The following is a 13,289-nucleotide window of genomic DNA, read 5'->3' on the forward strand; positions in this document are numbered from 1 at the left end:
AGGCTACCTAGACGGAATATAAGGTGTTGTTCCTCCAACCTGAGTGTGGCTTACGTCGACTGCACCTCTTCCTAGAGATGCTGCCTGGCCTGCTGCGTTCACCAGCAACTTTTATGTGTGTTGCTTGAATTTCCAGCATCTGCAGAATTCCTGTGCTGTTGTACCACATGGTTATTTGAGTTACTGTCTCCTCTTGTCAGCTCAGAATCAGAATCAGGTTTATTATCACTGGCATGTGACGTGAAATTTGTTAACGTAGCAGCAGCAGTTCAATGCAATACATAATCTAGCAGAGAGAGAAAAAATAATAATAAATAAACAAGTAAATCAGTTACGCATATTGAATAGATTTTAAAAAACGTGCAAAAACAGAAATACTGTATATTTTAAAAATAAAAGTGAGGTAGTGTCCAAAGATTCAATGTCACATTAAGAATCAGATGGCAGAGGGGAAGAAGCTGTTCCTGAATCACTGAGTGTGTGCCTTCAGGCTTCTGTCCCTCCTTCCTGATGGTAACAGTGAGATAAGGGCATGCCCTGGTGCTGGATGCTGCCTTTCTGAGACACCGCTCCCTCAAGATGTCCTGGGCACTTTGTAGGCTAGTACCCAAGATGGAGGTGACCAGATTTACAACCTTCTGCAGCTTCTTTCAGTCCTGTGCTGTAGCCCCTCCATACCAGACAGTGGTGAAGCCTGTCAGAATGCTCTCCACAGTACAACTATAGAAGTTTTTGAGTATATTTGTTGACAAGCCAAATCTCTTCGGACTCCTAATAAAGTATACCCGCTGTCTTGCCTTCTTTATAACTACATCGATACGTTGGGACCAGGTTAGATCCTCAGAGATCTTGACACCCAGGAAGCTGCTCACTCTCTCCACTTCTGATCCCTCTATGAAGATTGAAAAATTATGTGGTTTGAAAAATAAGTCCATTAAGAATAGAAATTGGTGCACTTCTGGTGAGACACGAGGCAAGATGGCAGCACAACACTGAGCGCTGACATATAACCCTCCTTTTTCACGTTCTTTAGGGCTCATAGACAGTCTTAATACAAGTTTGAGTTGGAGAAAGATATAACTAAAGACATGACCTCAAAAGAAGATCCAAATTCAACCAAGAAACAAGATACCAGCAGACAACACCAAGCTAGTGATTCATCCGAGGAAATAGCTATGCTAATTAAGCAAACAATGGCAACGGAGATGGAATCGCTGCAAGAAATGGTAGCCCACATGCTAAAGGAGTTGCTGAAAAAGGCTGTCGACCCCATGCAGAAGCATATGGTAGAGAATGGCAACATTCTCTAGTTGTTAAAGGAACAAGCGGACATTCGTGCTAAAAAATTTAGCACGGTCTTCAACAAAATAGACAACATCAGGTTAGCTTACGCAAGAATGAGAAAGATACTAACTCCTGTCTCGTGGAGGTGACTAAGATACGAAAGAAGCTAAACGACTTGGAGGACAGATCCAGGAGAAACGATGTGCGGCTGGTCAACTTACCGACAGGTGCTGAGGGTGGCGATCCAAGAGGTTACATCCAGAAGATGCTGCCTAATTGGATTCCAGCGCTCAAGAACTCCCTCGGCACTCCATTGGAGATTGCTAGAGCACATAGGATCTTTTCCAGCAACACCTCAAGACCGTGGACTATGGTTTTTAGGCTTCTATGGTACACTGACCGGGGGGCTATCCCAGAGGGCGCGAGGAAAGCCAAACCTACTGTCACTGATGGCACCCAGCTACAGTTCTTCGCTGACTATGGCCCCGGCATGATGCAGGAATGGTGGGGATACAAGGAGATCCGTGCTAAGCTTCGACAGAAGGGGATCGACTCATTCCTCATATACCTGGCGATTTTGAGAGTGAATATCAAGGGCATGAAGATATCGTTTAATTTGGTAGAGGAGTGAAAGAAGCTCTGAAATCATCGGTGCTGGGAGATATGGAAGAAGACCCTGGGCAAAGGCCACACGCCCCTTGGGAGGAGATGGAACTGCATTAAGAGCTTGGACCAGCCTGTATGCGCAATGTAACAGGCATGGGCAAGTTAACGTCCTAGGTGTGAAGTTTTCTGGTTATTCTTTTACTGGAAAGTCATTCGATGCACTTTTGTATTTAGTTAATTAAGGGGCCAATGTGTTTCTGAATATTGCAGGTCAGAGTTTTAAGGCAGTGGCTCAGTTAACTTGTTAGTACAAGGATAACATGGTAATGTGATATAAGACTGCCTAGAGTATACTTTTTATCTTTTACTTTCTAAGGTGATATTCAACACATCCAAATATCATATTTCATCAAGAATGAAGCTGAAAAACAGCAGTTTGTTCTGAATAACTTTAGTTGTACATGTTCACTTCGGGTTATGTCTCCAGTAGACTTGTTTATGTTCCTGAGCGCGAGATAAGACGTCACTGGCGTCATCGCTAAGTGACGGTCTAGTAAAGCAACAGTCTCCCGCAGGAGAGCTGTTGGGGTCTTGATTATGTGTTATACTATATTTGGGACGGGAATGGTTTTAATTATATAGGTTAATGGGTTTGACCAGGTTTTTTTTTCTTGTCTCTTTGATGTGATTGTCTATGAGAACTGCTTTGCCTTTCTAATTTGTTGGTGCAAAAGGGGGGCAGTTAATGTTCAGTGTCTGACATTGCTAAGTGACACTCACAGACGTTACAAAGTAAAGGGTTGTATGTGAGGGGTGAGGGGTGATGGGAAGGGTGTAACCCAGGGTTCCACTACCAACTTACAACAACAGACCCAGGGGAAGATGAGCAACACGGATAAATTAGAAAATCTTACTATTGTATCATTTAATGTTAGAGGATTAAACTCTCCCTCCAAGCGTTCAAAGGTTTTAGATTTCTTACACAGAAGGAAAATAGATATCGCGTTGTTACAGGAAGCACATCTTAAACCTAATGACATTCCTAGGGTTCAAAACCGCTTTTATAAATCCGTTGTGGCATCAGCTGATGGTACTCATACGAAAGGAGTTATGATATTAATGAGACATAGTATTAATGTATCAATTGAAAGGACTGGCTCCAACAATGAAGGACATCTAGCTTTTTGCTGTACATCCATTCAGGGTTTAAAAAAAAGTTGCATTCATTAGCCTATATGCCCCAACTATAGTTGAGGCTGAATTTTTTCCCCTCAATTACCTCACAATTACTGAAGTTAAGTGGCTACCAACTATATGTTGGTTTGGACCTGAATGCTTTGGTAAACAATAACCTCGATAAATCTTCCTCAACTATATCAAGCGCTCAAGGATCTGCTTCCAAAGGACTTAACCTTTTTCTAATGGATTTAAATTTAGCTGATGTGTGAAGGGTGGATAATCCATCTGCTAAAGACTATACCTTCTTCTCAACAAGACATAAAACTTTCTCTCGGATGGATTACATTCTTATATCCTCCGGTTTGCTGCCTTTGGTACACTCAATAGAATTTTTGCCCAGACATCTATCTGATCACAGCCCAGTCATATCTATTTTTAATTATGGCAAAATTAAAAATAAGGCTACTGGGATGAGGTTTATCTCCACCCTTCTAAAAAACGATGAATCTCTATCACAACTGAGAACAAAACTGACAGAATTTATAAATTTAAATAAAAATAGTGTTCGGATGTGACAGTGATTTGGGCCTCCATCAAGGGTTTCTTATGAAATAACGCTATATGCTTCAGTTCTCACTTACATAAAAGCCGGCTTCAAAAGATTTCCACCCTAGAAGAAGAATGTAAGGTTTTGGAGAATGATCTCAAAAGGAGATACCATAACAAAAGAAAACGAGCTCAAAACAAAACAAGCAGAATTAAATGATTTATTAAGACGCAGGGCAGAATATATGATCCATGTAACCAAACATAAGTATTACGCAGAAGGCAGCAGACCGAGCCATCTTTTGGCACTAACGCTCAAACAACAGGAAGCTAAAAGCTCTACACCAGCGATTAGATGTGCTAAACATGGAGTAGTATCTTCAACAGAGGAAATAAACGAGACATTCAAGAATTACTTTAAAGAACTGTATACAACTGGCTCAGTTCCTTCTAAGAATGACTTCACGGATTTTTTTTTAGTGTATTAGACCTCACTACGTTGTCATTGGAGGACACCAAAACTCTAGACTCTCCTATTACACTGGACGAGCTACTCAAAGCAGTCAAAGCTACAAATAAGGGCCGTTCGCCAGGTATAGATGGCAAACCTGTGGAACTTTACCTAGCACTTTGGGATATTCTTGGACCAGAATGGTTAGAAACATTAAATTATGCTATTGGAAATAGCGCTTTCCATAGAAATCTAAACACAGCCCTGATCACAGTTATACTTAAGCCTGGTAAGGACCCCTTGGAGTGTGCCAATTACCGTCCAATCTCCGTGATAGATGCCGACCTCAAGATATTTTCCAAAGTCTTAGCCAGTAGACTCGAGACAGTAGTTGGGAAAATAATTAGCCCAGATCAAACAGGTTTTATTAGGGGGCGTCTCGCATCTGATAATATTCGCTGGCACTTACACATACTGAACGCAACACATAAAATCCTGCCTGCCTGTGGCCTGCTATTTCTAGATGCTGAAAGAGCGTTCAATCGCCTTGAATGTCCGTATCTTTGGAGAGTTCTAAAAGAATTTAAGTTCGGCGATAAATTTATCAATATGATTCAAACACTGTATGCTAATCCTTCAGCTCAAGTATGTGTGGGAGGAGGTTTCTCAGAGTTATTTGACATAGGACAGGGCACATGACAAGGGGGCCCTTTGTCTCTTTTAATTTTTACTATATCTATTGAACCGCTTGCACATTAGAAACTCTCCTCAGATCTCCCCTATCACAATAGGTGCAATATCACATTCAATATCACTTTACGCAGACGACATATTAGTTTATATGGCAAATGTTCAACAAACTCTCCCCTATGTTTTAAAAACACTGGAGCAATTTGGATTTCTTTCAGGATACGAAGTTAATTTGTCAAAATCAGCACTGTTGCTGATTAATAAAGATAAAAGTAAGGTGTCTCTCCCTCCCTAGATTAATGTTACAAACGAGGTCCTCTACTTGGGTATTAAAGTTAACACTTCCCTATCATCTGTGGCTAAAAAAAATTACTCTTTAATTTTGAAAAAAATATAGGAAGATATTAATAGATGGAGACACCTGCCAGCATCAGTCCCAGCCCGTATATCGGTCATTAAAATGAACATCTTACCCCACATTAATTTTATCATCTCAATGATCCCACTTGCACCTTCAGCAGGATATTGGCAAAACTGGACTCCTTACTACGATGCTATGTTTGGAACGGTAAACGGCCCAATATAAAGTGGTCAGCTCTACAATTCAAAAAGTCAGATGGGGGATTGGCATGTCCAAATTTTAAACTGTATCACTGGGCATTTGTATTAAAAAGTCTTCGCTATTGGATGGAGGAGGATAAAGTTTCAACATGGAAAAATATAGAACAAGAGCTAATAGCGCCAATAAGGTTGAAGGACTTTCTCCTTATAGGTATGTCTACCAAAAAATGTGATTTGTATTATGGTCCAATTTTAACCCATATGTTACAAGTGTTTAGAGCAGCAGAAAAATTCCTAAAATTTAAAAGCGTTTGGTGCAAATCATCTCCATTATGGAACAATAATCATCTTTTATCGGGGGGGGGGGAACCATTCACTAACGGAACTTAGGAGGCTAAAGCTATTACTACTCTTCAAGATATTAATGGGGCAAGTACTATCCTTAGCTTTCAAGAACTGATATCTCAATATAATATTGATGAACACTCTCTTCTTCTTTAGAGTAAGATCAGCTTGTAAAGCCTACGTCGTTCCCCGGGGGTCAGATTTAAAGGACCATCCCATTTTAAGTTGGATACAGAGTGCTCCAAGACAGATAGTGTCATATATCTATGATAAATTAAACTCCCAGAAACATATACCCACATCAAGAATGAAAACCTGGGGCAGGGATATATCTGAATTGGGACAAGACTTTGACTGGGATGCGATTTGGGATAATGCTGCCGGTGCTTTGAAAAACCCAAATCATCGGTATATGTACTTGAAATTTTGTCATAGAGCATATCTAACACTGAGAATTAGACATCAAAAGGGACTGGTTCCTGATCCTTATTGCTCATTTTGCTCCCACGGAACTGTGGGCTCCTTTAAGTTAGATTAGATTAGATTCAACTTTATTGTCAATGTACTGAATACAGATACAAAGCCAATGAAATGCAGTTAGCATCTGACCAAAAATGCAAAGAATAGTGTTATTTACAAAATAACTGTGAATAAAAAGTAAGTGCTACAGCACATACATATAAAAATACTGAGACAGTACAATATGGGTGCAATACTGCTTAGCACTGTGATGTGAGGTTTAGCAGGATCACAGCCTCAGGGAAGAAGCTCTTCCTGTGCCTGCTGGTGCAGGAGCAGAGGCTCCTGTAGCGCCTACCAGATGGGAGGAGAGTAAAAAGTCTATGGTTAGGGTTAGATGCATCCTTGATAATGCTTTTCGCCCTGCCCAAGCAGCGTTTATGGTAGATGTTCTCAATGGTGGGCAATTGGGTGCCGATAATCCGCTGGGCACTTTTCACCACACGCTAGAGTGCTTTGTCGTCTGATGTGGGATAATTGCCATACCGCACTGAGATGCAGTTGGTGAGTATGCTTTCAATGGTACAGCGGTAAAAGTCCGTCAGTATCTGGGACCAAGGTGAGCTTTCTTGATGCTTTGCAGGAAATAAAGGTGCTGTTGCGCCTTTTTGATCAGGATGGAGAGGAGTTCAGGGACCAGGTGAGATCCTCGGAAATGTGGACACTAAGGAATCTGAAGCTTGATACACGCTCGACTACAGCTCCGTTGATGTAGATGGAGACGTGAGTGTGTCTCCTAGCATGCCTGAAGTCCACAATGATCTCCTTGGTCTTCTGGGTGTTAAGGACCAGGTTGTTGTCGGCACACCATGTGGCCAGGTGCTGGACCTCGTCCCTGGAGGCCGTCTCGTCGTCCCCTTGATCAGGCCAACCACTGTGGTGTCATCTGCGAACTTGATTATGGAGTTAGAACCATGTACAGGAACACAGTCATAGGTGAAAAGGGAGTACAGAAGAGGGCTCAGCACACAGCCTTGAGGCACGCCGGTGTTCAGGGTGAGAGTGGAGGAGGAGAGGTTGTCTAACTTAACAGATTGGGGTCTGTTAGTCAGAAAGTCCAAGGTCCAACTGCAGAGGGATGAGCTTATACATGTAGTATGGGAATGTCCAGGGGTTTTTGATTTGTGGGGGAAGGTTATCAGTACTCTTACAGAACCAGCAGGGGTACAATTACCAATGGACCCCACTGTATATCTTCTAAATGATGACTCCTACCTTTCCCTTACGGAAAAAACACGTAAATCTGGCTGACAGGCCTGACTGCAGCTAAGAAAATTGTAGTCCAGCGTTGGAAACCTCCCCATGATATTTCAAATACTCACTGGCTTCGGAGCTTTTTGGACATTTCTTACCTGGAACTATCATCAGCAAGAGTAAATGATGCACGACCAAACACAATCTTAATGTGGACAAATTTGATATCTAACTTAAAAGATCTTCTGTTAAAATAGGAATGCTTTGTCTGTGTATGCACTACTATTCAGTTGGTTGGTGGAGGGGAGAGGGATGGGGGGGAGAGAAGGATGGAGAGGGGGGTGGAGATGAGAAAGAGGGTGAGGGGTGGAGGGGGATGGTGATGAGGGTTGAGGGGTGGCTGGGTTAAACAGTCAAAATGTAATTGGCGACTGGTTGTATTGAATGTAATTTGTTGGTGTTGCAATAAAAATTAGTGATTTAAAAAAAGAATAGAAATTCAACAATAGATTTTTTTTAGGTCTACCAGTATTATTTGGAGACTAGGTCCATTGAAAGAATGTTAGCTGGGTATAGTTTTTCTGCTGATTCACTGTGAATAATGTATACTGAAGAGTATTTGTTCTTTAGAACACCAGAATCTCAATTAACAATCAGAGTGCATTTCCCTCAGGAATATGAAGACTATTTTTTTGCTCCTTTCCTGATAGCTTCATTTATGTCTTATTTTATTTTAACAATACAGTGTGCAGTACGTCCTTCCTGCTCTTCGAGCCACACCCTTGGCCTTGACAACCCTGATTAACCCTAACTTAATCATGGGACAATTTACAATAACCAATTCGCCCACTTTGTTCCTCCTTGGGTTGTGGGATGAAACTGGAGGACCTGGAAAACACTCACAGCCAGGACATACAGAGACACCTTACAGAATGGCATCAGAATTGAACTCCAAACTCCAGAAAGCCCTAAGCAGTAATAGTGTCATGCTAACCATCACAGCTTGTCTAAGCGTTTGTTCCTTTATGTCAGAGTTTTGTCTTCCTCTGGCCTCTGAATTAAGGAAAGACATAATAGGTACACCTTCATTTTATATAGCATTTTAATGTAGCAGTAGACCCCACACTACATCACCAGAGACCTATTAAAATCAAAAATAATTATATACCGAACAAAATTAGATAGTGTCCATAGTTTCCTCAAAGTTGCCGTGCAAGTTGATACACAAAATGCTGAAGGAACTCAGCAGGCCAGGTAGCATCTATGGAAGAGTATAGTCAACGTCTTGGCCGAAAATGTCGACTGTACTCTTTTCCATAGATGCTGCCTGGCCTGCTGAGTTCCTCCAGCACTTTGTGTGTGTGTTGCTTGGATTTCCAGCATCTGCAGATTTTCCCTTGTTTGCTTAAGTTGATATAGTTAAGAAGGCGTATGGTGTATTGGCTTCTATTAGTCAGGGAACTGAGTCCAACAGTCGTGATGTAATGTTGCAGCTCTATAAAAGCCACGTAAACCACGTGGCCAAGTGGTTAAGGCATTCGACTATTGATTTGAAGGTCGTTAGTTCGAGCCTTGGCTGAGGCAACGTGTTGTGTCCTTGAGCACGGCACTTAACCACACATTGCTCTGTGACAACACCGGTGCCAAGCTGTATGGGTCCTAATGCCCTTCCCTTGGACAACATCGGTGGCGTGGAGAGGGGAGACTTGCAGCATGGGCAACTGCTGGTCTTCCATACAACCTTGCCCAGGCCACCTTGGAAACCTTCCAAGGCGCAAATCCGTGGTCTCACGAGACTAATGGATGCCTATATAAAACCCTGGTTAGATCACACTTGGAGTATTGTGTTGGGTCAATATAGGAAGGATGTGAAAACATTAGAGAGGGTACAGAGAAGATTTACCAGGTTGCTTTCCAGTCCAGACAGCATGTCTTATGAGGGAAGTTTGGATGAGCTAGGGCTTTTCTCTTCAGTATGAAGGCGGATGGGAGGTGATTTGATAGAGGTGTATGAGATGATAAGATGCATAGAATGAGTGGGCAGCCAAAGACTTTTTCTCGGAGCAGAAATGGCTAATCACAGCGGCTATAATTTTAAGATGATTGTAGAAAAGTATAGGGGCACTATCTGAGGAATTCTTTTTTACACAGAGCGGTGACTGCCTGGAATGCATTGCCAGGGGTGGTGATAGAGGCAGATATGTTATGGGTATTTAAGATATCCTTAAATGATAAAAAAAAAGAACACTATGTGTGGGGGAAGTGATAGATTGATCTCAGAGTTGTTCAAAGTTTGGTGCAACATCGTGGGCCGAAGGGCTTGCACAGTGCTGTAATGTTCTATGTTCTGTATACTAACGTTAAGAGTTGGACCTTATTTGAGTGATTTCCTTAACAGAAGAGAGATTTGGAGTATTACAGAAGATATCCCAAATCTGAGAGCCACTTGAGGTGAATGAACAGAACTAGATCACTGTTTATTGGTTCATTATTGGCGTGACTATCCCAAGCTGCCAGAGTCCTGAACTGTGGCATTCCCTCATTAAACTGGGGCGGCATGGTAGCACAGTGGTTAGTGTAACATTTTGGTGCTGGTCTCCCGGATTCAATTTCTGCCACACTCTGTAAGGGGTTAGCATGTTCTCTTCGTGACTGCATGGGTTTCAAAGAGGTATGGGTCTGTAGGTTAATTGGTCACATGGGTGTTATTGGGCCGGAAGGGCTTGTTACCGTGCTGTATCTCTAAATAAAATATAAAATAAAAACTTACCTGTTCCTCAACCTCTACCTCTACTTTTTTCTTTCCTCCTTTCTCTTGTCAGGACTTTTCCTTAAACTTAAAAATCATAAGCGCTGGAAATTTTCAGCAGGTTGGTTAGCAGAAATACAATTAATCCTTCAGTTCAAAGACACTTCAGAACTTAAACCCCTCTTCTGCAAGTTGCTCTCTAGTAATTGGTTAATTAGATTGGTTTATTATTGTCACATGTACCAAGTTACAGCGTAAAAACATCATACCGGGCAACTCCTTGCAGAGTTCATTGAGGCAGTAAAACAATAACAATAAAGTTCGCTGCTGTCGTTACTGCGCAGTCAGGAATCTTCCGGAGGGAAGGCCTCAAAATCCCCGGCTTTTGCCTGCTGTTGGTGACCGAGATTGAGGTCGAATCGTTTGGACAGAGATGGCACTCAGTACTCGGTATCGGAGAGCTGAATCAGAGTGTGGAAGGTGTTAAGAACTACAGAGAAACTGCAGTGCAGGTAGGCAGTAAGGTGCAAGGTAGATCTGAGATCCACAGGCACGAGGCTGGCCTGCAGATGCAGACGTTCAAAGCCAGTCGGCATCTGCTGGAGATGAAGAACTATGATCCTCAAGTTCAAGGATCATGGTCAGCAGGCTCTGTGTATGAGGGCCTGTGATCCTCGAGGTTATTCAGTAGGTCCGTCTGCCAGAGGTCTGAGATCTGCGAGTCCGGGGCCAATGTCTGGAGATCGGGGTCCAAAGGTGGTCTGTCCTGGGATTGGAGACCTGAGGTCAACAGGTCCTAAGGTTGAGGTTGTCCCAATGTGCTGGAGGAAGGTGTGGGTGGTGGGATGTTGTTATGTCTGGCTTTTGCATGTTGGCTACATATTGTTCTGAACATCGTGGACATGCTATGTTGGTGCCAGAAACATGGTGATACTTGCAGGCTGCCCCTAGCACATTCTCAAGCTGTGATGGTTGTAAATGCAAATGACACAGTCACATGTATATTGAAATATACAGTGAAATAACAAGTCTAATCCTGACATTGAATTGTGAATCTAGGTCAAGGTTCCATCTTCTCACACTAGGGAACTTTCAGTAGTCTTATTAGAGTGGGATACAAGCTGTCCTTATGCTATTCCCAGTTGATGTCAAACAAAGAGGACTTAAGGGAGCCTCTTGAGCTAACATTGGCACCAAGAAAGGGATAGTTCAATTTGTGTAGGTCACTCAATCTGTGCAGTTGGCTTCCATCAGCAAACATTGTTACTCTGCAGTAGGTCATTTTATCTGGGTTCTCGCTGCATATAGATGTTGAATGAGCTCCACTAATAGGGGTTCGATTCCTGCCACTGCCTCTAACATGTTTGCATGTTCTCTCCTGTGACTGTCTGATTTCTTATCACATTCCAGAAGGACACTCGGGTTAGGGTTGTTAGGAAGTTACGGGCATGCTATGTTGGCATAGGAAGCATGGCCCGTAGCACATCCTCGGACAATGTTGGTTGTTGAAACAAACGATGTATTTCACTGTAAGTTTCAATGTACATGAGATAAAGCTAATCTTTAATTTTTGTCCACAGTTTGAAACCTATCCAAAAGTTTACAACTCTATTTGTGCTGCCTTTGTCCCTAAAACAAAACTGTAGATAAGCTCAGAGAATGTAGGAAGCTGAGCAGATGCCTTACAGAGTCCAGATGATTGACCTTGTACTGACGCTTATGTAATTAAAATTGAAGATTAATTATTTAGTATCTTTTAGATGAGATGGCTGTCAATATTTATCTAATTTTACTACCACATCATCATTATTTACATTTGACCAGAAGACTTTTTCTGTGGTATAAGCTTGTTTCATTAGCAGGGCAGGTTAAAGACAGCTAATGGAAGCTGTGAGCTATGAATGCTCTTGATTCAATCTGCATTGTGCTAAGGTAATCAAACCATATTAGTTCTACATTTTTTTTGAACTGATGTGACAAGAAAAAGCTGTTAAACAGGCCAGCAATATGTTCTTGCAGTCTCAGGGAAAATGAATGCAAGGTTTGGGTAAATTAGCAAAATTTATTGTTGAAGGAAATGTTTAACCACAAGAGATTCTGCAGGTGCTGGAAATTTTTTGCGACACACACAAAATGCTGGAGGAACTCAGCAAGTCAGGCAGCATCCACGGAGGGGAATAAACAGTCGACATTTCATGCCAAGTCTGTTCTTTGGAATTGTTCTTCTCTCACAGATGATGCCTGATCTGCTGAGTATCCCCAGAATTTTCTGTTTTTATTTCAGATTTCCTGCATCTGCAGTTCATTTGATTTTTGATAAATGTTTTGTCAGCAATTCATGCAACATCTGTGGAGGGGATTAGTAGTAGTAGTAGTAGTAGTATGATCCCGTGAGATGAGTAAGATATTCTCATAAGGGGTTGTCTATTGGTGGGTCCTCTGGTGATTGTAGAGGCCGATCCAGGATCCACATATTCTGGTGCAGTGTGGGCAAGATGGCTGTGGTTAGAGGTTGGGTCTTTTGATTGTTCAGTTTCTCCTTTTGCAGCCACTACTTGTTCTCTATGGCACAGCAGAGATTGTTCTCATGTACCGCACTCCCTCTTGAACAGATTTCCGCCAGGTATATCTATTGAGTCCAATGTTTTCCCAGTTTTTTAAAGTATTGTTGAATTCCTTCAGGCTGATTTCTAATGTTTTCTTTGAAGCGTTTCCTTTGCCCAGCAGGAGCTCGCCAACCTTCCTTCAACTGGGAGTAAAGTATCTGTTTGGGGAGATGAGAGTTAGGCATCTGGATGACATGACCATCTATTGGAGTTGGTAAACACAAGGAATTCTGCAGATGCTGGAAGTTCAAGCAACACACATCAAAGTTGCTGATGAATGCAGCAGGCCAGGCAGCATCTCAAGGAAGAGGTACAGTCTCGGCCCGAAACGTCGACTGTACGTCTTCCTAGAGATGCTGCCTGGCCTGTTCACCAGCAACTTTGATGTGTGTTTATTGGAGTTGGTGTTGCTTTATCGTGGTGGAAACGCTGTTCATATTGGCCTCCTCTAGTACGCTGGTGTTAGTGCACCTGTCCTTCCAGCTGGTCCTCAAAGTCTTTCATAAGGATTTTTAGTGTTAATGTTTCAGGGCTTTCAGGTGACTAGTGTTGGTTGTCC

General features: G+C 42.2%; 1 protein-coding gene across 2 annotated transcripts in view; it reads left to right on the top strand.

Annotated features, from left to right (window-relative positions):
* Positions 1-13,289, top strand: part of nedd4l (NEDD4 like E3 ubiquitin protein ligase) — a 457,701-nt gene that overhangs the window by 83,492 nt on the left and 360,920 nt on the right. The window lies entirely within an intron of this gene.

Source organism: Mobula birostris, chromosome 3, assembly GCF_030028105.1.
Source record: "Mobula birostris isolate sMobBir1 chromosome 3, sMobBir1.hap1, whole genome shotgun sequence".
Lineage (NCBI taxonomy): Eukaryota > Metazoa > Chordata > Chondrichthyes > Myliobatiformes > Myliobatidae > Mobula > Mobula birostris.